Here is a 23959-nt window from a genome sequence, read left to right as displayed (position 1 = left end):
TCCTACAAAATATCCTGGCAATAAATTGAAAGTAAATACAGGGGTGGGCTGCTATGGGTTTGGTGAACTACCAAATCCCAACCCTGGTTGGTCCCTCCCACCCCTCCTCTCCCAGGAATCTCCACACGGCCCGTTTTGCAGGCCCCACACGGAGGCTCTAGAAGGGGGAAAAACAGGTCTCCTGGAGGATCTGGAAGGGTCTCCAGAGCCCGGGCGAGGTTGTTTTCACCACCCAGATACTTAAGGAAAGCCTCCGGACCCTGGGAAAGGCGAAACCCCCCCCTGGAGTTCTGGTAGGCCATGCCCACCACGGTCACACCCACCCAATGGGCAGACATCCCATTGCTGGGATTTTTGAAGCCCACCCCTGGGTAAATATGCCAGATACAAACATGGTTCTATGATGCACAGCCTTGTGTTTAATCCTCAAGATGATTGTTTTTTTTAAATATTAAACAAAAAAGTCCACCTATTGTTATTTATTTCACTTTTGACCTTACCTCACTTCAACACAAGATTACTAAACATGGTAGAATGGTTGCTACTTCTCCATGGTAAGTAAAACTTCCCGTATACCCAAATAAACAATTGCTTCAATTCAATGCAGAAAATGATTTTTAAAAAAAACATTTTATTTAATGAGAATTCAGCAATCAAAAAGCATTTAAGATTGCAAAATTCATGGATGGTGTAGCTCTTGTCATTTTGTGTAAATGTCATTTCTATTTTCTGAAATTTTGGGGGGAATATTTTGACCCCAAAGCATTATACAATAAATCAGTACTGTAATTTAAATTTAAAACAACATGGGACTGGAATAACATCACAGGTATGGTTTATATCAGATTTCTTATACAATTATCTCAATTATTTTATACTTCAGGTAACAAGAAAACATTTAAGAAATCATGTTTGATCTTTGCAGAAATTTGAATATCATTTTGGGAAACAAGTTAACCTTTCATGAGCTATCTTTCCAGAGAAACATGCGCGCGCGCATGCGCACACACACACACACACACGTGTGGCACACAAATTCTCCTCATTCTCAGACTTTGTTGTGGGAGGTGCTCTTAAGTGCCAAGAAAAGCAGGATATCTGAAGTCACTGGATTGACATGTGTGTCTAGCAAAAGCCATAGTTATGCCAGATCATCATTTTTGCAATTATGCAAATGGATAATTCATGACATTTGTGTAATGAAAACAATAATATACACAGCACCATGGACAACCAGATAAACTTGCATTGTTGCATTCTGTTCAATATTTGCACTCTTAAGTTGCATTGTGAATTTATGTCTTAAAATTACTGGGTAACAATAAAATGTATTTCTGAGATGATGAAAAACAAAGCATACATAAGGACTGCATCACAAACATGCAATCCCTGACAATTGCAAAACCTACTAATCCCAAAATACAAAATATTTCTTGTCAGTCAGGCCTGAAAATAGAAGGCTAGTGGAATCACTTCTGCATCCAATTTAGTCTATCATGTGCACACCAGCTGATCTAAACTGCTTCCAAAAGTTTAAATTGTCTATACCATAATTTAATTAAAATGGATAGCACTGTTATCTGTCAAATGTTTGGCTAGTATTGCCCAAGAATCATAAGTCAGCTTGCAGGACAATTTTTAAAAAATGAAAAGGGATTGTAAATAAACTATTTAGAGTGGTGCATGCGATCATGTCCAAGACTTTATATTCCTGACAGTAGAGATACAGTTATTGCCACTTCAATAAAGTGGTTTGAGTTAGTTTACCTCTGCAACTGAAAGAAAATGCAATTTCAGCATGCCTGCAAGAGTAAATGAAAAATAAAATAAAATAGGATAGGATTAAGACTTTTCATATCTAAAGTAGATGCATTGGATTCAGATGGAGTTAAATTATTTGCATCTATATCTGCCACTGAAGTGCACAGAATTAAAAGTAAGTATTTGGGAAAGAATTTGATCAAAAAATAATTAGAAAAAAGTTTGGGTTTGTTCTCCATGATTAATATTCTGCTAGTATGAGAATTGAATAAAATGATTTATGTGATTAAGGTTCATCTCTTCTTCCTTTTAATTGGTTATAGCTATACGACTTTATGACTAGATGGCAGCAAAGAGAGTACTTTTTCTGCTCAAAATCTATTCCCTCATGAAAAATAAAACTTTTTTAAAGAGGTTTTTGAATGGGAAACAGCAATCTGCAGCCAAATGCAGGTCCCTTACATTTAATTGATTTCAACATATTTCCACATTCCACAATTCTGCAATTGCAAACATTCTGGCATTTAATGTTATCTCGCTATCAATCTGCTAGTGCAAATATCCAATAAAAGGGGAGGGGGAAATAAACAACAACTGGGTTCACAATTGAATAATAGGCAATATCACAATAATAGGCAATAATATCATGGTGATGGACATGATATGATGGGAAGTGGGGAACAGCACTTTCTGGGTAAAAGTTACAAAAGTACCAATGCTACTTTACAGTTTCTATGCTTGATCCCTCTTCCTGATTTTCAGAACTTCAATGTCCCTGAAGCTGGTATCCAGCTGTTACTTCTTAATAGAAAGTTGATCTATAATAAAGTTTGAATGACCCACAATTTAATCCTGGATTAAAGGCCCCCTGGTACGTGCTACAAAAACCTGATTGGCCTGAGGAGAGGGGGATTTCCCTCTAAGGTGTGCCTAGTTATGTTTCTAGAAAGGAAGGAAGGAAGGGGAAGGGAAGGGAAGGAAAGGAAAGGAAAGGAAAGGAAAGGAAAGGAAAGGAAAGGAAAGGAAAGGAAAGGAAACCCTACAAAGGTAGGATTCAATTATTTTTACTACCAGTTCTGTAGCTGTGATTTGGTGGGTGTGGCACCAAGGGGAAGGATCCTGTAAAATCTCCAGTCAGAGGTGGCATTTGCCAGTTCTCCGAACTACTCAAAATTTCCGCTACTAGTTCTCCAGAACTGGTCAGAACCTGCTGAATACCACCTCTGAAACCCTAGCATTACTAAGCTGTAGTCAAAGAAGTAAAATTAAACTGATATATAACAATAAAAGATAAGTCAGAACGACTAGGATGTTTCGTAAAAAATGGGGTTAATCATTTCTGGTAGAGGGAACAAACAAAATAATGTGTTCCATCTTTTCAGTTATTCCACCACCTCAGTCTCTGTTCAAAGGGGATCTTTCATTATTTCAAAGGGGATTTTTTTCATTATTTCCCTTCAACAACAGCTGTTTTGAGGGCGTTGAATCTGGATAAGCATAAGACCATTCAAAAGTTTCAAATGTTATGCATCTAAGATATCTGGCTGGGTGGAAAGGTGTGCAGAATGGCTTAGAAATATGTCCTAGTTACAACTGATAAACCTGATAAATCTGTTTGCATCTCTAAATCAATGGCTTGCTATTTGAGATCAGCTAAGTCATAAAAAGCCATAAAATTGTAGTTTGGCTGTGTATTGCCAGCACCAGGAATCCTAAAAGCTATTTGTCATAATTAAAGGAGGGTGAGGGGAAGAGTCAATAAGAGAAAATGAAAATCCAGGCAGAAGTTTCTTATTTTAAGTAGATCAGCTTCATGGTATAGCATTTTGTTCAGAATGCAGCAAAGTACCTAAAAAATTGATCCCAAGAACTTGGATTGAACTCTGAGGAAAAAATGACCCCTAAGGGCCCAATTCAACTCCAAAAAGAGCTGGGCTCAGATCTTAGGTAAAATACAAATTGTAAAACGGACAGTTTTTTTGTGCATATGGAGTAACATAATTGGCATGATTTTTTTTATTTTGTATGCCCATAGCATAAAAATAATTCCCAGATATTTAGAGGTCTTTACTTGCTCTAGTAAAAGTTTGCTTAACTATGAGGTATGTGCCTTAGGGTGCTTAGCAAATGCCATGACCTTGGTGTCAGTAGAATAATTTGGGTTTCCAACTTGAGCTGGGCTTGCACAAGAATAAATAAAAATGAGATCCAGGCAGCTAGGAAATATTTATTCCTAAAAGCAAAGAATTTGCCTTTAGGGGCAGCTGCAGAGAAATGTGGTACAGCGGCACACTTTTATAGGGGAGCTTGTCCTGGTGTGAAGGTGTGTACATCCTAATTCTAGAGTAACAGTTGAGGGAGTGGGGGTGAGAGAGAGAGAGACAGAGAGAGACAGAAAATCTATGATGTTTATTCTTGTGAATAGTTCTGCTGGGAGACTTAATTTAATTATCTCTATTGTGTTTGCAGACTTTATCCTTTGATATGTGAATTAAATCTAGATAATTCATTTGGGGGGAGGTGAGGGAGTTTGAATAAAAAATTTATCCCCATTTGCTCTTTTTACTTGATTAATTTAATTTCAACTTCACTGTCAATTATCTAGATGCTGATTCTCAATCCATTGTGGATTCTGTTAATATTTTAAGGGAAAATGGAAAGAGTATAAGAAATAAAATATATTTTGATATAAAACTTCCCACATTTGTTTTGGAGTAATTAATTTCCAGTCATTCTTCTTGACAGTGCATAGAAAATATATGAAGTACCCATTTCAGGCCAATCTGTGTCTGAAGAAAGCAGCACAGCACCATCAACTTTCAAAAGAGCAGACTGTGGCTATTTCCCAATTCTAGTGGATGCAGAGATAGATTACTCAGTTTGTCTATAAGAGGTAATAAAGAGATTAAAGAGAAAGAAGCTAGAACACACATCTTATTCCCCTTAACAGAGATTTCTTTGGTGCAGTGTTTTTACACATTACATTGTACCTTCATATAGAAGTTTTCATATTGCTTATATACAGTATATAAGAACATGTACGCTTTTATCACTTGAGGAAGAGTTCAGTTTCTCCCATTGTCTGGAGCTAGAGATCAGATCAAAAGTATATCTAAGATCAATAAACCTTTTTTCCCCCACTCCAATACTTTGCAGGATACCCATGTAACAAATACTTTAAAAATATCTCTATCTCATTTAAAATAATGGTATTTTCTGAAAGTTTCAACTATCTCGGGCTATCTGGGAGTGTATGTTCATGAATGCACAATACTTCCATTGGAGTCACTAACAAAAAGAAACAGCTGTCATCAGAGGTGGTATTCAACAGGTTCTGGCCAGTTCTGGAGAAACGGTAGTGGAAATTTTGAGTAGTTTGGAGAACCAACAAATACCTCCTCTAACTGGAAATTTTACAATATCCTTCCCCTGCCATGCCCACCGAGCCACGCCCACAGAACCGATAGTAAAAAAAATTGAATCCCACCACTGGCTGTCATGCACAGAAGCTAAAGACAGCCTTCAAAGTATCCATTCAAACTTTCTCAAAAATTTGGTTGCTTGAATATTCCAAGGAGAAACACTTCTTTCAAATATTATTTTTTTAAAAAAACTTGGGACAGCCCTAATTTGTATTCTGTAACTCAGGTTTGCACAATATATAATCTGTACCATCATTTTTAAAAAAAAGCACCAATGAATTTTTGCCAAAAATAATCCACAATCATTGCCATGTAAATTTGTATAGTTAGTTCCTCCCTTGGCAGTCACACTGCCAAGTCTCCAGACTTTCATCACTGCCACCGTATTGATAACTGATTAGCAGGCCAACTAATGTTTTGTGGCCCACAATTATTTTCCCCCTCCAAAAGTTGTGCTGCTCTCACATTTCCTCGTTCACTTAAATTCCAAAGGCAGGTAAACAACATAAGGAAATTCTACCAAAAAGTCTTATTTTGATGAGAAAAAAATTAAGTTAAGAGGTTGTAAAGTGATGGTGAGATAGATATCAGAAATCCAGAAATAGTATCATTCATCATCAAACAAGAAAGCAATGTCAACAATGTCTCTCAGATAACTTTTTTTCAACCTCAAAGTTAAGCTGAAAATAAACAACTAAAATGAAACACTAGAGAACTTGGAAGATTAGTTGCAACATAACAGGACAGAAATATTTCTTTTGAGCTAGTAGCAGTAAATATATAAACATGAGAGAGAGAGAGAGAGAGAGACAGAGACAGAGAGAGACAGAGACAGAGACAGAGAGAACTGCTGCAGTTCAGTGCAGAATTACATGAATTTGAATCCAAGTCTTTGCAATAAGACCACATCAAAACCACTCCATGCTAATTCTGTCCTTTATTCTCAATTGCTTGGTCTTTAATCATAAAATAGATTACAGATTAAAGGAGTTGGAATGGACCTTGTAGCTCATTTATTCTAACCCCCCACCCAAGCAGGATACCCTACACAATTTCTGACAAATGGCAATCCAATCTCTTCTTGAAAACCTCTAGTGATGAAGCTCCCACAACTTCCGAAGGCAAGCTGTCTCATTGATTGTTGTTTTCACTGTCAGAAAATTTATCCTTAATTCTAGGTTGAATCTCTTCTTGACCAGTTTCCATCCATTATTCCTTGTCTGGCCTTCAGGTTCCTTGGAAAATAACTTGACCCCTTCCTCTCTGTGGCAGCCCCTCAAATATTGGAAGACCACTATCATGTCTCCCCTGGTCCTTCTCTTCACCAGACTAGCCATGCCCAGTCCCTGTAACCATCCTTCATATGTTTTAGTCTCCAGTCCCCTAATCATCCTGGTTGCTCTTCTCTATACATTTTCTCAACATCTTTTTTATAATGTGACCAAAACTGGATGCAGTATTCTAGGTGTGGTCTTACTAAGGCTTTATAGAGTGGCTTTAGTACCACCCTTGATCATATCCCTCTGTTAATGCAATTTAGGATTGCATTTGCTTTTTTGGCTGCTGCCACACACTATTGGCTCATATTAAACTGGTTGTCTACTAAAACTCCAAGATCCCTTTCACAGTTACTGCTATTAAGCCTGCTTTCATCCAGTCTATATGTGAACTTTTGCTTTTTCTTGCCTAAGTGTAAGACTTTACTTTTCTCTACATTGCATTTCATTTTGTTAGGGTTCTAACTGGCTAAGATATGACAACAGTCACATTATGTCATAATCTGTATTGACACCTCCTTCTCCCCCTCTCCGCCCTCTCCGTGTTTTATGGTTTAGTATACACGTCCTTCTTATTCTGCAGTTGCTTTTAATAAATTGATATACTTTTCCTATAGTCACAGGGTTTTTTCAGTGTGTTTATTGCAACAGGGCCTTTCACAGAACTTGCTATGACCTCTTGTGGCCATTGTATTTATATACAAAGCATTATTTCATTAGATAAGTTTAAATGATCTTACTGATTAATTTGGGGGAGGTGTCAACTAATAATAAATCAAAACATTTTATTACAATTATAGACCATTTCAAAAAGGTCAAATAAAAATAATGCTTAGAGAATAAAATGAAGCTCGTGTACCAAAGTCTGTTGCATTTGAAACTGTGGAAGACCAAAAGTGACTAAGTAGAACTATCCACAGACATAGTGGAATATTTTATTTTTATTTTTTTCTCTCTAATTAAATTTGAAAATTAATTAAATTCTTTTCAGATGCATTGGAACTTGATTTGAATTTTTAATAACTGAGCTTAAAAATAAAACAAATAAAATATAAAGAATTAGTTTAAATATAATACATACATTAAAAACTTTCAAAAAGGCAAAAAAATTAGATACTGTTTATGCATGACATTAACCAAGTTTTTAATTGTGTTTATATCTGAGTTCATGCAAAAAGCATGCAAAAAGTAACTATGCCAAAATGAGCTGCTTCTAGCTAGTTTTCGGTGGTAATTGGACATCCACAAAAAGTAGCTTTTCTACACTCTCAGCTTCAAATATTCATCATGGGATTCAAATAATTTAACAACTGTTTCTCTGCTCTATTGACTGACTGGGTGGTCATATGACTGGATGGACGTGGCCCACTCGACATCACTCACATTGAGGGGCACCTAGCCTGGTCTTTCCTCAACACTCCTGGCCCCACCTCACCCCTCCCTGCTACTCCTTGTCATGCCCAGCCTCGCCTCATCCGGCGGCTCGACTCACCCGGCCCCTCACCTCAAAGGCCTCAACGAGATAAAATTTCCCTCTCTATTTATTTACTACTATTGAACATCCAAAATACACTATTTAATCCTATGTATACAGTATATACCATATGTGTACATACATATCACATAGTATAGAGTATGTATAGTACAGTTCGAAGGTGGCAGCGTATAACTAGCAAGGTGAGGCTCTTGCTCCGATGGTCATTTGATCGCAAGCAGGTCCCTACCATTTCCCTTCCTGATTAAAATAAATAGTTGATCGTGGGAAGATTTGCTGTTCATCCCCAATCAAGAGAGACTCTGTTAGGTTGCCACCTGCATCTGTTATCAGCAAAAATCACCCGATCCTGTGACTAAGGACTGGTTTCGGGAGTGCTTGCCATCCTTGTGGCCACCCTGAAGGACCACTTGTGCCAGAGATCCCAGAGCACCAGAGCTACTGTTTCCTTCAAAATGCTGTAACCAGAGCCCATTGGAGCCTTTCCCACCTATAAAAACCTATAAAACCATTGCCTGCACCGGAGATCCCGAGGAGCCAAAGCTCCTAATTTCTAAAGCAGCGCTGTAGCCCTAAACCCGTTGGAGCCTCGATCAACGCAGAGCTCCAACCGCTGAACTTCCAATGGCTGAGAGCCTGATCCTGGGATGCTAACCTTCCAGTAAAATTGCTGCCCAAACTGCCACTACAGCATCGATCATCTGAGATTGTCAAATCCCACATCGGAGATCCTGATCTCAGAGCTCAGCCCTGCTAATTCACACAGTAGCCTAATTTCTAAGATTGCTGACCAAAGACAAGGGGATCCGTGAGAAGACAGGCCTAATCCCTAAGATCGCTAGCTGATGATCCGAAGTAACAAGTGAAGATTAACCTTCTGCCAAAAGACTTTCATAGTTACCTTCAGCCTAATATATGCCCGAAGACAAGAAGATCCGTGTGAAGACAGATCTGGTTCCCAAAAATCACTAACTGAAGATCTGAAGAAACGAGTAACCTTCTGCCAAAAGACTTCCATCTATACTTCCAACCTAATATATTCCCTCTTCTTATACCCCGCAGGACCATCCAAACTAAATCTTCTCCTCTTCCTCCCATTATTCTCTTCCTCCCCAAATTTTCCCCCCAATATAACTCTGTTTGATTGATTAACTTAGCTTACTAAATGATTAATTAATTTTTACAATTATTTATCATTAGTGAGTAATATATTATTATAGATTATCATAGACTAATGGTTATTGATTAGTTTGGTTAACTATTTTGAATATTAGTATGATTAGTATGTTTAGTGCAAATTAATGATTAGTTAAATTAATTGACTAGTGTGATTAGTATAATAGACTGTTTGGCACGATATTACTTTATTGATTACCACAATACCTTGTTTGATTGAACAACCTAATCAACAAACCATCTCAACAAACCCACCATGCCAGGAAAACAATCCAATGTCAAACCTCAACCTAAAAAGAAAGAAACCCCTACTAAAGAACTACAAGACTCTTGCTCTTGCCTTATTTGTAAGGAATCTGTAAAGGAAAATGAAGATTACATCAAATGTTCTCTTTGTAACAACTACACTCACCATAATTGCTTAGGATTACCCAAGCAAATGGCTCTATTCCTAAAAACATCTGCCAATGCTTTTCCATATTTCTGTCCACCATGCAGACCCAAACTAGAAAAATACATTACCCTGTTTGAAAGAGTCGACACCATTGAAACACGTATAACATCCCTTGACACCATTGTAGCATCCCTGGACACTATACAAACTAGATTGGCAAACCTTGAAAAAAAAGAGACAGCACTAAAAAACGAACATCAAACATCTACAGACAACCTCTACTCAACAACCACAACCAAAACCCAATCCACAAAAACAACAAATCCTACAAATATTGATATCCCCATCCTCATCAAAGAAGCTGTTGAGTGTGAACGGAAGCGACCGAATGCCATCTTATTTGGTCTAGAGGTCAATGACAATTATGACATCTCTAATGTACAAAACGTCATCAGAGAAAATCAAGCATCAGCCATTTCCCCTGAAGAAATACTTGATATTTCTGTGTTGGTCCTGAGCTTAAAAACAAAGACGGCTTGATGATCCCACGCCTCAACCCACGTCACAATATCCATCACCCAAACATCCAACGTCAGGGATGCATGCCCCTTACTTCCTCCAGACCCACTACTTCATATCTTAAATGCAAACTACTTAATTCAAGAAGCCTCGCAAATAAAATGCATGAATTCCTCATCCTTCTAAGCTCAACCACATTTGACATTATATTTGTCTGTGAGACATGGTTAAATGCATCTTTCCCAGACTCCATTCCCACTACAAGAGAATATCAAGTTTTTCGATCAGATCGCGAAATCCGTAGAGATGGTGGAGTTGTTATATTCTATAAAAAGTCTCTAAATCTAAAAAAGATCCAAATTATACAAGAGCTTGCTCTTCCTGAGACCATCATCTGTGAACTGTCCTTAAACATCTCAATCCGCTTCTTACTTTGCTATCGTGCCCCTGACTGTGATTCATGCAAACAAGCTAACTTCACTACTGACATGGGCTGCCTCCTGCCCACACCCTCTCATTTTTCTTGGTGACCTCAACTTACCTGTTATAAATTTGACACTAAATGAATGTACATCTGAACCCATTCATACAACCCTGTACAATACCGTTACCACACTAGGACTGGAACAACTAGTAACCAACAATAGTAGACTTAACAACTGCCTCGATCTCATCTTCTGCAACAGTTTGAATTCAATTTATGGAATACAAATTAATGAACCCTTTTCCAACAGTGACCACAGCATGATTGACTTTTGTCTCAATGTATGTCCTTACAAAAATCACCATAATGACAAGATCCCCAATTATAACTTTTAAAAAGGCAACTATGATCTTATAAACAACGATCTCTCATCTCTTGATTGGACAATTCTATTCACTGGATGCAATACTGTTGAAGACCATTACAACATATTTTTACTTGAAGACAAAAGATTCATCAAACTATATGTACCAATAACAACTCCCAAAACCAGAAAAAACAAATTACCCATAACAATAAGAAAGCTCCAATCCAAAAAGAAATCCCTTTGGCGGAAAAACAAATCTGGTCACGTTGCCAACTTTAAAAGCCGATACAAAAATTTATGCCACTAGATAAAAACTGAATGTACCAATTATCACACTAAACAAGAGGAAAACCTTCTACGTACCAATTCCACCCGCGCTTTTTACAATTTTGTAAACAACAAACTAAAAGACTCAAGGTCCATCCCACCCCTAAAAGAACCAAATGGTAAAGATTGCAACGATGACACCATTAAAGCCAACCTCTTTAACACATTCTTTGGCTCAGTATTTGTAAACAGCAATGGATCATGCCCAATATTTCCTGGTCGAACCACAGACAACTACAATGATCTAATACATATCAATTTTACAGAAGACAATGTTGAAAAAGCACTACACAATCTAAAACCATCTTTATCTATTGGATCAGATGTAGTTTGTGCCTACTTCTTAAAAAAGCTATCCACTGCCATAGCCAAACCTACTAGCATAATCTTTGAAAAATCTTTCAGGACTAGCTCCCTGCCAAATCTATGGTCACTAGCCACAGTCATTCCCATCTTCAAAAAGGGAGACCCCAGCCTAGTTGAAAATTACAGACCAATCTCTTTATGCTATGCTGCATCACCTGTAAAGTCATGGAATCAATTATTAACCAATCCATCATCCTCCACTTAGAGACAAACAACCTACTCTCTAACAAACAGTTTGGTTTCAGAAGGAAACTGTCCTGTAACCTGCAACTCTTGCACTGTAAAAACATATGGACTACACAACTTGATCAGGGCAAAGCAATTGACGCAATTTACATAGACTTCTGAAAGCCTTTGATTCAGTGGTACACGACAAACTACTAAAACTAAGGTCTTATGGTATCTCTGGATACCTGCATAACTGGATAGAAGCATTCCTGTCAAACAGACAACAAATGGTCAAAATTAGGAGCATCCTATCAAATCCTGTACCTGTCAACAGTGGTGTCCCCCAAGGCAGTGTTCTAGGACCAACTCTCTTCATACTCTATATTAATGACCTCTGTGATTATATTAAGAGCAACTGCATTCTTTTCGCTGATGATGTAAAGCTATTCAACACCACTGACAATGCTGCTACCCTTCAAAAAGACCTTGACTATGTGTCAGAATGGTCAAACAAATGGCAACTTCAAATCTCAACAAATAAATGCTCTGTCCTACATATTGGCAAAAAAAATCAAAAAATAAAATACAGGCTGAATAGTCAAGACCTTGTTGATGACAAAAACTGATGTCAATGATGTCAAGGACCTTGGAGTACTTATCTCTAATGATCTAAGTGCTAGAGCCCACTGTAACTACATAGCCAAAAAGGCATTAAGAGTTGTTAACCTAATCCTAGCCTTTTCTTCGGTAATATCACACTACTAACTAGAGCATACAAAACATTCGCTAGACCAATACTCAAATACAGCTTATCAGTCTGGAACCCACATTACGTATCTGATATTAACACAGTTGAGAAAGTCCAGAAATATTTCACAAGAAGAGTTCTCCACTCCTCTACTCGTTGCAGAATACCTTATGCCACCAGACTCGATATTCTAGACCTAAAAAACCTAAAACTACGCCGTCTTCGGTCCGATTTAAGTATAGTATATAAAATCATATATTGCAATGTCCTATCTGTCAATGAATACTTCAGCTTCAACCATAACAACAACACAAGAGCAAACAATAGGTACAAACTTAAGGTTAATCACACCAAACTTGATTGCAGGAAATACGACTTCAGCAACAGAGTGGTCAATGTCTGGAATACTCTACCTGACTCTGTGGTTTCTTCCCCAAACCCAAAAACTTTAACCTTAGACTGTCTACTATTGACCTCACCCCTTTCCTAAGAGGTCTGTAGGGGGCGTGCATAAGCGCACCAAAACGTGCCTACCATCCCTGTCCTATTGTTTCTTTTTTTCCCCTTATTCGTATCCATTTCATGTATTTATAACCATGTTTATACTTATACCTGTTATCTAATAATTGTTTGGCAAAATAAATAAATAAATAAATAAATAAATGTATAGGCACACAAAAAATACATTATGCACTATACACACACACACACAGAGAGAGCTCTTCTAAAGCTATACACATTCAACCTCACTTACTGTGTTTGAGACAATATGCCCAGAATGCACTTTCTGCCACACATTTAACCATAACTTCTGTACATTAGAACATTATGCACACCTTCAGATTTACTTCCCTAGCTTGCACATAACTGTTAGAGCCAGGAGATGTCATGGATTGAGTACAATGGACCGAAACTCACTTAACAACGTTCTTGCTTAGCAATTAAAATTTTGGGCTCAATTGTGATCATAAGTTGAGGACTATCTCTGCCTTACTCTGCACAGAAGCCTTGTCCTAGTAAACTACTTCCCTTTTCCCGCAATTTTCCTCTCTGTTAGAGGTACCAAAATAATCCAGATGATATAAGGTTTCCTGGAGCAGCGGGTTGGACTAGAGGGCCTCCATGATCCCTTCTAATTCAGCTATTCTATGAATATGTAAGGATATCCTGCTGGAGCAGGGGGTTGGAATAGATGACTTCCAAGGTCCCTTCCAGCCCTGGGCTGCTGTGCTGTTTCAAAGTGTCTTCTGAAGCTGCGTCTAATGCCTCCTTCCTCTCCTTTTTCTCTCTCTCCCTCCTTCCCTTCTCCCTCCCTCTCTCCCTCCATGAATCTATCTATTCATCCATCCATCTATATCTCATTCACTTTTCTATTCCTCCCTTCCTGTCTTCTTTTTTCTTTCTTTCTATGTCTTTCCCTTCCTTCCCTTCTCTCTTTCTTGTCTATACTTTTCTTCCTTTCTTTTTATTTCTTTTTCTTTCTTTCTTTACCCCTCTTTCATTTATTTTCATTTCCTTCCCTTTCTTTCTTTCTTTCTTTCTTTCTTTCTTTCTTTCTTTCTTTCTTTCTTTCTTTCTTTCTTTCTTTCTTTCTTTCTTTCTTGCCTCTCCCTTTTCTTTCTTTTTCTTTCTTGTCTCTCCTTGTCTCTCTTCTTTCTTTCTTTCACTTTCCCTTCCCTCTTTTTCTTTCTCCCTTTCTTCTTTCTTTTCTTTCTTTCTTTTCTTTTTCTTTTTTCTTTCTCGTCTCTCCCTCTTTTTCTTCTTTTGTGTATCTCCTTTTCTTTCTTTTCTTTCTTGTCTCTTCCTTCCTTCTCTCTCTCTGTCTTTCTCTGTGTCTCTGTCTCTCTCTTTTTCTGTTTCTCCTTCCCTTCCCTTCCTCCTTCTCTCTCTCCTTCTAAGGCTAGGATACCTACCCAAAACAAAAACTCTTTTGGATGAAGCCAGCCTTTGCTATCTGGCTTACTGACCCCAACTCCCCCCGCAGTTTTCCCTTCCAACCAAACACAGCCGACCTCACCACAGCAGTGAAGGAGCAGCCAGTGCGCATGTGGCAGCCGGGAGGGAAGTCCCAGAAACAAATGTAAACGGACAACTTGTGCAAGGCTGAGATGTTTGCGGTGGACATAAAAACTTACTTAAACTGCCTTGAAGCAGTTCAGTCCATTTTGCCCCATTTCCCTGCTACCAACTGCCACTAACTGCCCGTTTGGTGTCAGGGAGGCAGGATCATGTAAGGGGACCTTGGCAGCAGCTGAATCTTGATTGACATGTAGGGTTTATTCAAAAAGAAAATAAAAGAGCCCCCCAAAAGAAAAATGAATCCCCACAAAAGGCTGCAAGAGGGGTGCTGAGGGAGAAGACATCCAGGTAGGCTGTGACATTGGGGTGGGAAAGACTGAGAGATGAGAGAAGCTGAGATAAGAGCTTCTTGCAGCCTTCTATGGGACAGAGGGGCAGAGGCCCATTGGCCATGGTGAATGGCTGGGGGAGAGCCAGCTGTGGAAAAAGTCAATGAGTAGAGGTGGAAGCCTGGAGGAAGAGGAAGCATGGCTAAGGTCCTAAAGCCTGGATGAGGAAGAAGCCTGAAGCTCCCATTCTGGTGAGGCAAGAAGTGGCTGGGAGGGGAGATGCACAAGGCATCTCAGTTGGTTCGCCAAACTGAACAAAAAGTTAGCTACTGGTTCTAGCAAACTGGTGAGAACCGGCTGAATCCCACTACTGTCTGTGTTGTACTTTCCATTATCCTCAATATGAATAGCTACAGTATATGATTTGCTGTTCAACATATATGAAAAGCACCAGTTGAGAAGTTAAGATTTAATTCATTTTATTTTATTTTTAATTTTTATTCTTTAAAAACAAAAATACAAAAATCTCATTTCCATTAACAGTTATTGTGTCGTTGTATATACATGTTTCTTATTTTGTGACTATACATTATTTTTATCCTTATCTTTCACCCATTTGTACCACCTCTCCCATGTTGCATAGTATTCTCGATCCTCTTTGCCTTTCAGTTCCATAGTAAATTTATCTAGTTCAGCACAGTCCATTATTTTTTGAATTAAAACTTCATCTGGTGGTATTTTATCACTCTTCCAATTTTGTGCTAATGTGATTCTTGCTGCAGTTAAGATGTGTACAATAAGGTATCTTTTATCTTTACTCAAATTCCATTTAATCATACCTAATAAAAATGTTTCAGGTTCCAATTTCAATTTATATTTTGTAATCTCAAAAAGCCATCTCTGTATTTTCTTCCAGTATTTTTTGACCTCTATACATTGCCACCATATATGGAAAACCGTTCCTTTCTTTTGTTTGCACTTCCAGCATTCTGGTTTCAAGGTTGGATACATTTTCACCAGTCGTGCCAGCACTAAGTGCCATCTACAAAACATTTCATATTGATTTTCTTTGAATGCCGTCGACAAAGTCAGCTTCCAGGTCTCGGTCCAAGTCCTTTCCTACTCATCCAAATTTATATTATGACCCACATTTCTCGCCCAGGCAATCATTGGTCCCTTAACAATTTCCTCCTCTAGTTCTACCTCCAGTAAATAATTATATGTTCGTGTTATCGATTTTATATCCTTGCCTGTCAAGATTTGGTCCAATTTTTGTAAATCTTTATCTATCCCTAGTTCCTTTATATCTTTCTTAAATTTAGTTTGAATTTGCAAATATACCCACCAGTCTAATATTATCCCTTGTTCTTTTAGTTTATCCAGTGTTTTTAATTCCCCCTGTTCATCTACCAATTCTTTATATCTAATCATTTTTTTAATGTCCCTTGTATTTGGATATAATATAGCTTCCATAGGTGAGATCCAGTTTGGTCTTTTCAAATAATGCTTTTTTAAAAATTTTCTCCCATGTTTGTAAAAGGGAGTCCCTTTTCAAATGTCTGTGGAAATAGGAGTGGATCTTATTCTTTTTATCCCATAGAAAGGCATGTCACCCAATTTGGAGGTCATGGCCTTCTATCGCCAAAATTCTTTTATTTTTTAAGTTTATCCACTCCTTAACCCATAGTAAAATTGCTGCTTGATAATATGTTTCCCATTTTGGGAGTCCAAGGCCGCCTCTGGTTCTACTATCTTGTAACATTTTCAATTTTATTCGTGCTTTTCCCCCCATCCATATAAATTTCATTACTGTCCTATCTAATTCCTGAAAAAAATTCTTATCCAATTTTATAGGTATTGTTTGAAAATAGTATAATAGTATGTTCATTTTTATGGCCGCTATTCAGCCTAATAGTGATAGTTGTAATTTTCCCCAATTGGCCAGGTCTTTCTTTATCTGTAAAAGTAATTTAATATAATTATCCTCTTTTATGGAAGAGCGTCTTCCTGTTAACCAAATTCCTAGATATTTAAGTTTTTTGACACTTTGTAATCCCAATTCCCTTTCCAATTCTTTTTTTTTTTTTTACTTTCTATCAAGTTTTTGGTTATTACTTTTGTTTTATCTTTATTAATTTTTAGTCCTGCCACTGCCCCATATTCTTCTAATTCTTGAATTAGATAGGTCCCTGACTCCATTGGATCTTCCACAAAAAACACTAAGTCATCCGCAAACGGCTGTACTTTATATTCTTCTTTTTTGCTCTTCAGTCCAATTATCTCCTTTCTTTGTCTAATCTGATTAATTTAAAAGCACTTCGATGGTCAAGATAAAAAGCAGAGGCGACATTGGACATTCCTGCCTAACGCCTTTCATAATCTTAAAGTTTTCAGTAATCTCCCCATTTATAATTACCCTAGCTTTTTGGTTTGAATAAATTGTGCCAATCATTTTCTTGAATTCAGATCCAAATCCCATATTTTTGACCTGTTGGATCAAGAACTGCCAGCTGAGATTGTCGAAGGCCTTCTGAGCATCCAAGAAAATCAACGCTGCCTGCTTTTCTGGATAGGCCTCATAGTATTCTAATACATTTAATACTATCCTTGTATTGTTCTTTATCTGTCTAGAAGTAGAAAGCCGTTCTGGTCAATATGAATAAGTTCATTTAATATAATTTTTAATCTTTCTAACATTATTGTTGTGAATATTTTATAGTCTATGTTCAGGAGTGAGATTGGTCTATAATTTTTAATCTGTTTATGATCCAAATCTTCTTTAGGAATTAGTGAGATATTCACTTCTCTCCATGAATCGGGTAATTTGGCAAAGTCTAATACCTCATTGTACACATCTAACATCACTGATTCAAGACATTCACAAATACATTTATACAGTTCCGCTGGAAGATCATAGGGCCCTGGTGTCTTATTATCTTTCTGCCTTTCAACTGCCTTTTTCAATTCCATCACTGTTATTTCTTTATTTAATATCTCTTTCTGTTCCTCTCTAATTTCTGGGAGACCTTTCCTTTTCAAATATTGTTCTATATTCTGAGGGTTTATTCCATCCTCCTTATATAGTTGTTCGAATATTTTTGTACTATTTTCTTTTTCTCAGTCATTCGATATTCTAATTTTCCATCATCCTCCTCCAATTCTTGTATTCTTTCTCTTTCTAATCTAAACCACCTCCCTGGTTTATTTGCATGTTTATGGGATAACCACCTCCCTGGTTTATTTGCATGTTCGAAAAAAATTCTCTTTTGCCCTTTTCACCTCTTTAACTCTCCCTTCCTGATATATAATGTTCAATTTATGCCTAGTAAGAATCATCTCTCTCCTCATTTTTTTCATCTTGTGGTTTTTTGTTTTTTTTGTAATCTACTTTCTAGGTCTTTAATCTCCTCCTGTAATTTATTATGATTTTGCCATCTTCCCTTATTCCTTTTCGCTGTATATCCTGTTACCAGACCCCCCCCAAGACTGCCTTTGCTGTATCCCATATATTCTGTAATGATGTTTCATGTATTTTCCTTTTAAAAAGTTCCATTTCTTTCTTAATATTCTCTACAAAATCTTTCTCCTTTAAAATTTGGGGATTAAGTATCCACCTTCTAATCTTCCTTTTCCTTCCTTTCCAAATTATTTTTAATGGGTTATGATCAGCCCATACATTTGTCATAATCTCTATCATATCTGGTTGGTTTCCTAGTTCTGCATTCATCCACGCCATGTCTAATCTAGACCACGATTTATGTGGGTTAGAGTAGAACGTGAATTCTTTTTTCCCAAATTTATTCTCCTCCATTGATCTATCAAATTTAGTTCCTGTGTCATATTGAAAAAAGATCTTGTAACACTTTCCTTTTCCTTTTCTTTTTGTTCTTTGCATTACTAAAATAATCCTTCCTTATATCTACTACCGCATTAAGATCTCCCACAATGCATACATTGTCTTGTCCCATCTCAACAATTCTCTCATGTAAATCCTTATAGAATTGACTTTGGTTGTCATTCGGTGCATAAACTGTAACTAATAACATTGTCTTGTACCCTAATTCTAGTTCAAGTATCAAAATTCTCCCTTGTGGGTCTACATATTTTTCTACTGCCTTAATTTCTTTTTTAACATATACCACTATCCCTTCCTGTTTTTGATCTGCCAGGGCTATAAATAACCTTCCTAATTTAGGATATTCTAAACATTTCCAAAATTGTTTTTTAATATGAACTTCTTGCAGGCATACTATTTCTAATTTCTATTTGGCTAATCTAGATAGTATCTGTTTCCTTTTAATGGGTGAATTTAGACCATTTATGTTTAATGGTGATAGCTTCGTTTCCGTTTCTGTCTTTCTACTTGTGGGATATTATCTGTCTTCTGTTAATTCTAGTTTCTCTTTGCAGGCATGTTCTTAATCTTCTTCCTTCCGTCTCCTCCTTGTTCTCTCCTTCTTGTTTTAGGCCTCCTATATCTTGCTGTTCTTCTTCTTCTTGGCTTTCTGTCTCTAGCTCCTCTCTACCACTGCTTTCTTCTTCTGTTCCTCCAGTCTGCTCATAGAAATCTTGTGCCTTATCTAAGTTATCTATCCTGATCCTCTTTTCCTGCCATGTTACCAACAAGTCTTCTGGAATTAACCATTAAAACATTATGTTCTTCTGGATGAGTTGTGTTGCCAAAAACTTATAGCCTTTTCTCTGTTCGCGCACCTTCTTGGGAACCTGCTTCAGAGTTTGTATTTCTTTATCTTTATAAACCAACAGTTCGTCTCGTGTTACCTTGTATATTATGTCACGTACTTGTTTCCTGGCAAATTGCATGTGGACTTCCCTGGGTAACCTGTTATGTCAAGCGTAACTTGTTTGAATTCTATAGGCCTCGTTGATTTCTAGCGGGACTTCTCGGGTCTCCTTTTGTAAAGCTGGTGCAAGTAATTCTGCCATAAGGACATTCAGATCTTTATCTCTACTTTCAATGATATTTTGAAACCTCAAGTAATAGGCAGCGCGGTCCATCTCTAGGTGTATAATCTGTTCTTCTAATCTTTTATTTATTGTCATCATCCTGTTGTCCATTAGTTCAAGTTTCTATTCATTTTGTACTGCTCTAAGTTCCACCTCTTCTAGTTTCTGCTCATTCTTTTGCATTGTTTGCTGCATAGTATCAACTTTGTCTTTTAATTTATTAATATTGCCTTTCAATTCCATATGATTTTGTGAAATATTTTCTTGTTGTTCTTGCATTTTAAGCATGGTTTCTTGAATGGTCATTAATGAAGCCTGTGTTGTTTGCATATTGGCTACAGTTTGCTTTTCTGCCCCTGACATTCCCTCAATTGCCTTTTGACCCGCCGGTGATTTAATTGTCAATGTTGGACTGGACGTTGTCTTCTTTTACGTTCTCCAGGCTGATGTCATGGCACTTGTCTTATTTTCAAGCTCTATTTCTAACTATTTTATTATCTCCTTGACAATATATTTTAAACTTCTTACTTTCAATTTGTTCCTTCTTTTCAAATCTCTTTATTATAATTATATAGAATTAGCACCACTTATTATCCCTTTCTCTTTGTCAAAGTCAATATCACTATATATCTAACAATATCCTACTCAGACAAAGCCCTCCTGCTTTTCCTTATGAACAAAGTATTAAATTTATTCTTTTTTCCTTTTATCTATAATAAAAGGGGAAATCTAATTTCCATTTATGTATAATCACCTAGATATACACTCCCCTAAATCTCTTAATATTGTAATCAAAACTTATTTATCACTATATTTCCTTAATTCAATAAACAATACTTAATCAAAGTAATTATAATCCCAAATATCACCCCAATAGAGAAGGAAAGTAAAAAAAAAAACCTTTTTAATTTCTTAATTAACTTTTAACTTAGAGCAGTAATACAGTAGTCAGGTATTTGTCAATGGAAAGATCTATATCTGCATGTATCTCTATATATCTTACTCAAGCACTCCTTTTCTATTTCTTTCTATACACAATGTATTGTAGTTTCTCCTTTATACAATAAAAGAGGGGTCAAGGTTTAGGTTCTCTATACTCACAACAATATATATTCTTCTTAAACTCTTAATATCCTACTCTAAGATTATTTATCACTACGTTCCTTAACCCAATAATCTGTATTTAGTCAAGATAACTATACCATCAAGTTATTTCAAACTAAAGAAGGAAAAAGCCTCCTTTTTTATTTCTTATACCCACAAACGCCTTAAGACAGTGCTCTAATAAACAAATACATTCATATCACATAAGTCATACAGAACATGTTAATCATATAAATCAAACTTATATTTCAATATCAGCCAATTTTGTGGTCTTTAAAGTTTACAGTTCATACACCTCACTCAAAGTTTTCTTTTTATTTTCTCTCGGATCTCACCGTCACAGCCCAAACCGTTTTCCACTCTCTTCTCTCTTCTGCTTCGTCTTTCTACTAAGATTTAATTCATTTTAAAAAGCCATTTAAGGACAGCCTTCCCCAGTTTAGACACTCTCCTGGGATTTGAGATCCAGCCATCCCCATGTAGACAAAGACTCATTAAAATTAGCACAATCGGCCCCACATTTTCCAGCTATGAAATCCAGTAACTAGGCATTAAATGAAATAGCATTTCCATTTGCTTCCTATCCAATTTTCTTCAATGGAATCTTATTTTTGTCATAGTTCTTGAGAACAAATAATTGTATATGTAATATTCTGATTCACTACAGCTGTTTCTGTGGTAATTTGGCACTCTCCAAATTTGTTGGGACTACAGTAATTCTAACCATCGTTACCAAAGGCTGGGGATTATGAGTATTTGTGTCCAGCAAATTGCAATGGCATCAGGATGGGAAAGGACGGAATTGACATATGAAAATCTTTGTATGTTCTTTAATGTCTGGGGAATTTTTATATCATACAGTGGTACAAAATATAATCCCCTGCTGGAGAAAGAAGTGTCATAATCCCAGAGGGGCTTTAATGTTCAAAACAAAACATAACAATGGAGTTAATTAGAATGGCAAGGTTCACAAAATCCCCCAGAGGGGATCCTTCACAATTCTAAATAATCAAGACTTGTAGAAATGGTCCCAGTGTGCAGATCTTTTTCACAAATTTCCAATAGATATTAACAAGTTTTCATGTCCTCCTCCCTTGGAGGAAAGCCAGAACAATCAAATATCACTTACATGGAATGCTCTTCAAGTTTCTTTTCAACTTGACTTTAATATTAATTAATTCAGCATACACTTGCTAACATTACACTGTAGTTTTTGCAATTGAATTAAAGCTAGATCCAATAATTTAGTTGAGTTGAGTTTTAGACCGTAAACAATCAATAAATTGTTATATAACATACACATTATCGATAACCCCAATTTTTATCTACCTCAAAGGTAGTTCCAATCTTTATTTAAAAATTAAAATCTTCTGGTATTAAAACAAATATATGGAAAGATAATTTCATATCATTGGCAATATCTCTGTTTTCCTGAAAAAATTATACTTGAATCTGTCTAATGCATTGTCCAATGCATTTACCATCACATCTTAAAGCATCTAGAATAACATTTCCTTTTTACAACCATGTAAAATTGGGGGACTAGAATGAAGGAGTATTATTATTAATAATTATACTCCACTTTTATTCCAAAAACTGAACACAGTCTACAATGGTCTGTCGTAATTTAATTCTCCATGTGAGTAAACTTCTGCCAGAGAGTTATTTGACTGCAAGTCAGCTAATAAATCTCAGATTGAGTAAGAAATAGAACTTGAGTTCTTTAATCATAAGATAATATTTAACAATATTATATAACATTGGTTTTCATGCTGTGTAATATGCAACCATGTTAATTTATTGTTGTAGAAAAAAATACATTCTGTCCTTTTAATGGCTAACACATACAGGAGGTCCTCAACTTATGACCATTTGTTCAGAGATCATTTGAAGTTACAGTGGTACTGAATGAATTGTTACAACCAATCCTCAGAGTTCTGGATGTCTCAGCCTTCCTGAAGTGACATCACTATGATCTGGATGCTTGGGACACATTCATGACTAGTTATCAATTGCCTCATGATCAATGATTGCCATTTCTAAATGTTCCCAGAGGAAAAGGGGAAGCCAGAAGGGGATTTTGCAAATTGTAAGGTAACAGATAACAAATATCAGAGTGGAAAGGGACCTTATAGGTCATCTAGTCCAACCCCCCATCCAAGCGGGAGACCCTACACGATTTCTGACAAATGGCGGTCCAATCTCTTCTTGAAAGTCTCAAGTGATGGCACTCCCACAACTTCCGAGGGTAAGCTGTTCCATTGGTTGATTTTTCTCACTGTCAGAAAGTTTCTCCTTATTTCCAGGTGAAATCTCTCCTTGTTCAGTTTTCATCCATTATTCCTTGTCTGGCCTACAGGTGCTTTAGAAAATAGCTTGACTGCTTCCTCCCTGTGGCAGCCTCTCAAATATTGGAAGACCGCTATCATATCTCCCCTGCTCCTTCTCTTCACCAGACTAGCCAAGCCCAGTTCCTGCAACCGTTCATTGTATGTTTTAGCCTCCCATCACCTAATCATCCTGATTGCTCTTCTTTGTACTTTTTCCTAGAGTCTCAACATCTTTTTTATAATGTGGTGAACAAAACTGGATGCAGTACTTTAGGTGTGGTCTTACTAAGGCTTTATGAGAGTGGTATTAGTACTTCCCTTGATCTTGATTGTATCCCTCTTTTAATACAACTTAGGATTGCATTAGCGTTTTTGCTGCTGCTGCACTGCTGGCTCATATTTAGCTGGTTGTCCACTAAGACTCCAAGATCCTTCTCACAGTTACTGCTATTGAGCCTGGTTTCACCCAGTCTATGTGTGTACTTTTGGTTTTTCCTGCCTAAGTGTAGGGACTTTACTTTTCTCTACATTGAATTTCATTTTGTTAGATATTGCCCAGTGTTCTAGTCTGTCAAGATCCATCTGTATCTTGAGCCTATCTTCTTGGGTATTAGCTATTCCTGCCAGCTTAGTATCATCTGCAAATTTGGTAAGTTCCCCTTCTATTCCCTCATCTAAGTCATTAATGAAGATATTGAAGGTACTGGGCCTAAGACAGAACCTTGTGGCACCCCACTGCTTACTTCCCTCCATATAGACTTAGAC

At 37.0% G+C, this 23959-nt stretch overlaps 1 pseudogene; it reads left to right on the top strand.

The window, feature by feature from the left end:
• The first annotated feature begins 526 nt into the window (after positions 1-526).
• LOC148128800 (uncharacterized) overlaps positions 527-23959 on the top strand; it is a 24149-nt pseudogene continuing 716 nt past the window's right edge.

The sequence above is a fragment of the Notechis scutatus genome, chromosome Z, assembly GCF_049901735.1.
Source record: "Notechis scutatus isolate UNSWTSFEM ecotype Mainland chromosome Z, rNotScu1.2, whole genome shotgun sequence".
Taxonomy (NCBI): domain Eukaryota; kingdom Metazoa; phylum Chordata; class Lepidosauria; order Squamata; family Elapidae; genus Notechis; species Notechis scutatus.
Note: the sequence above shows the minus strand (reverse complement) of the source record. Positions and strands in the feature narration are given on the sequence as shown.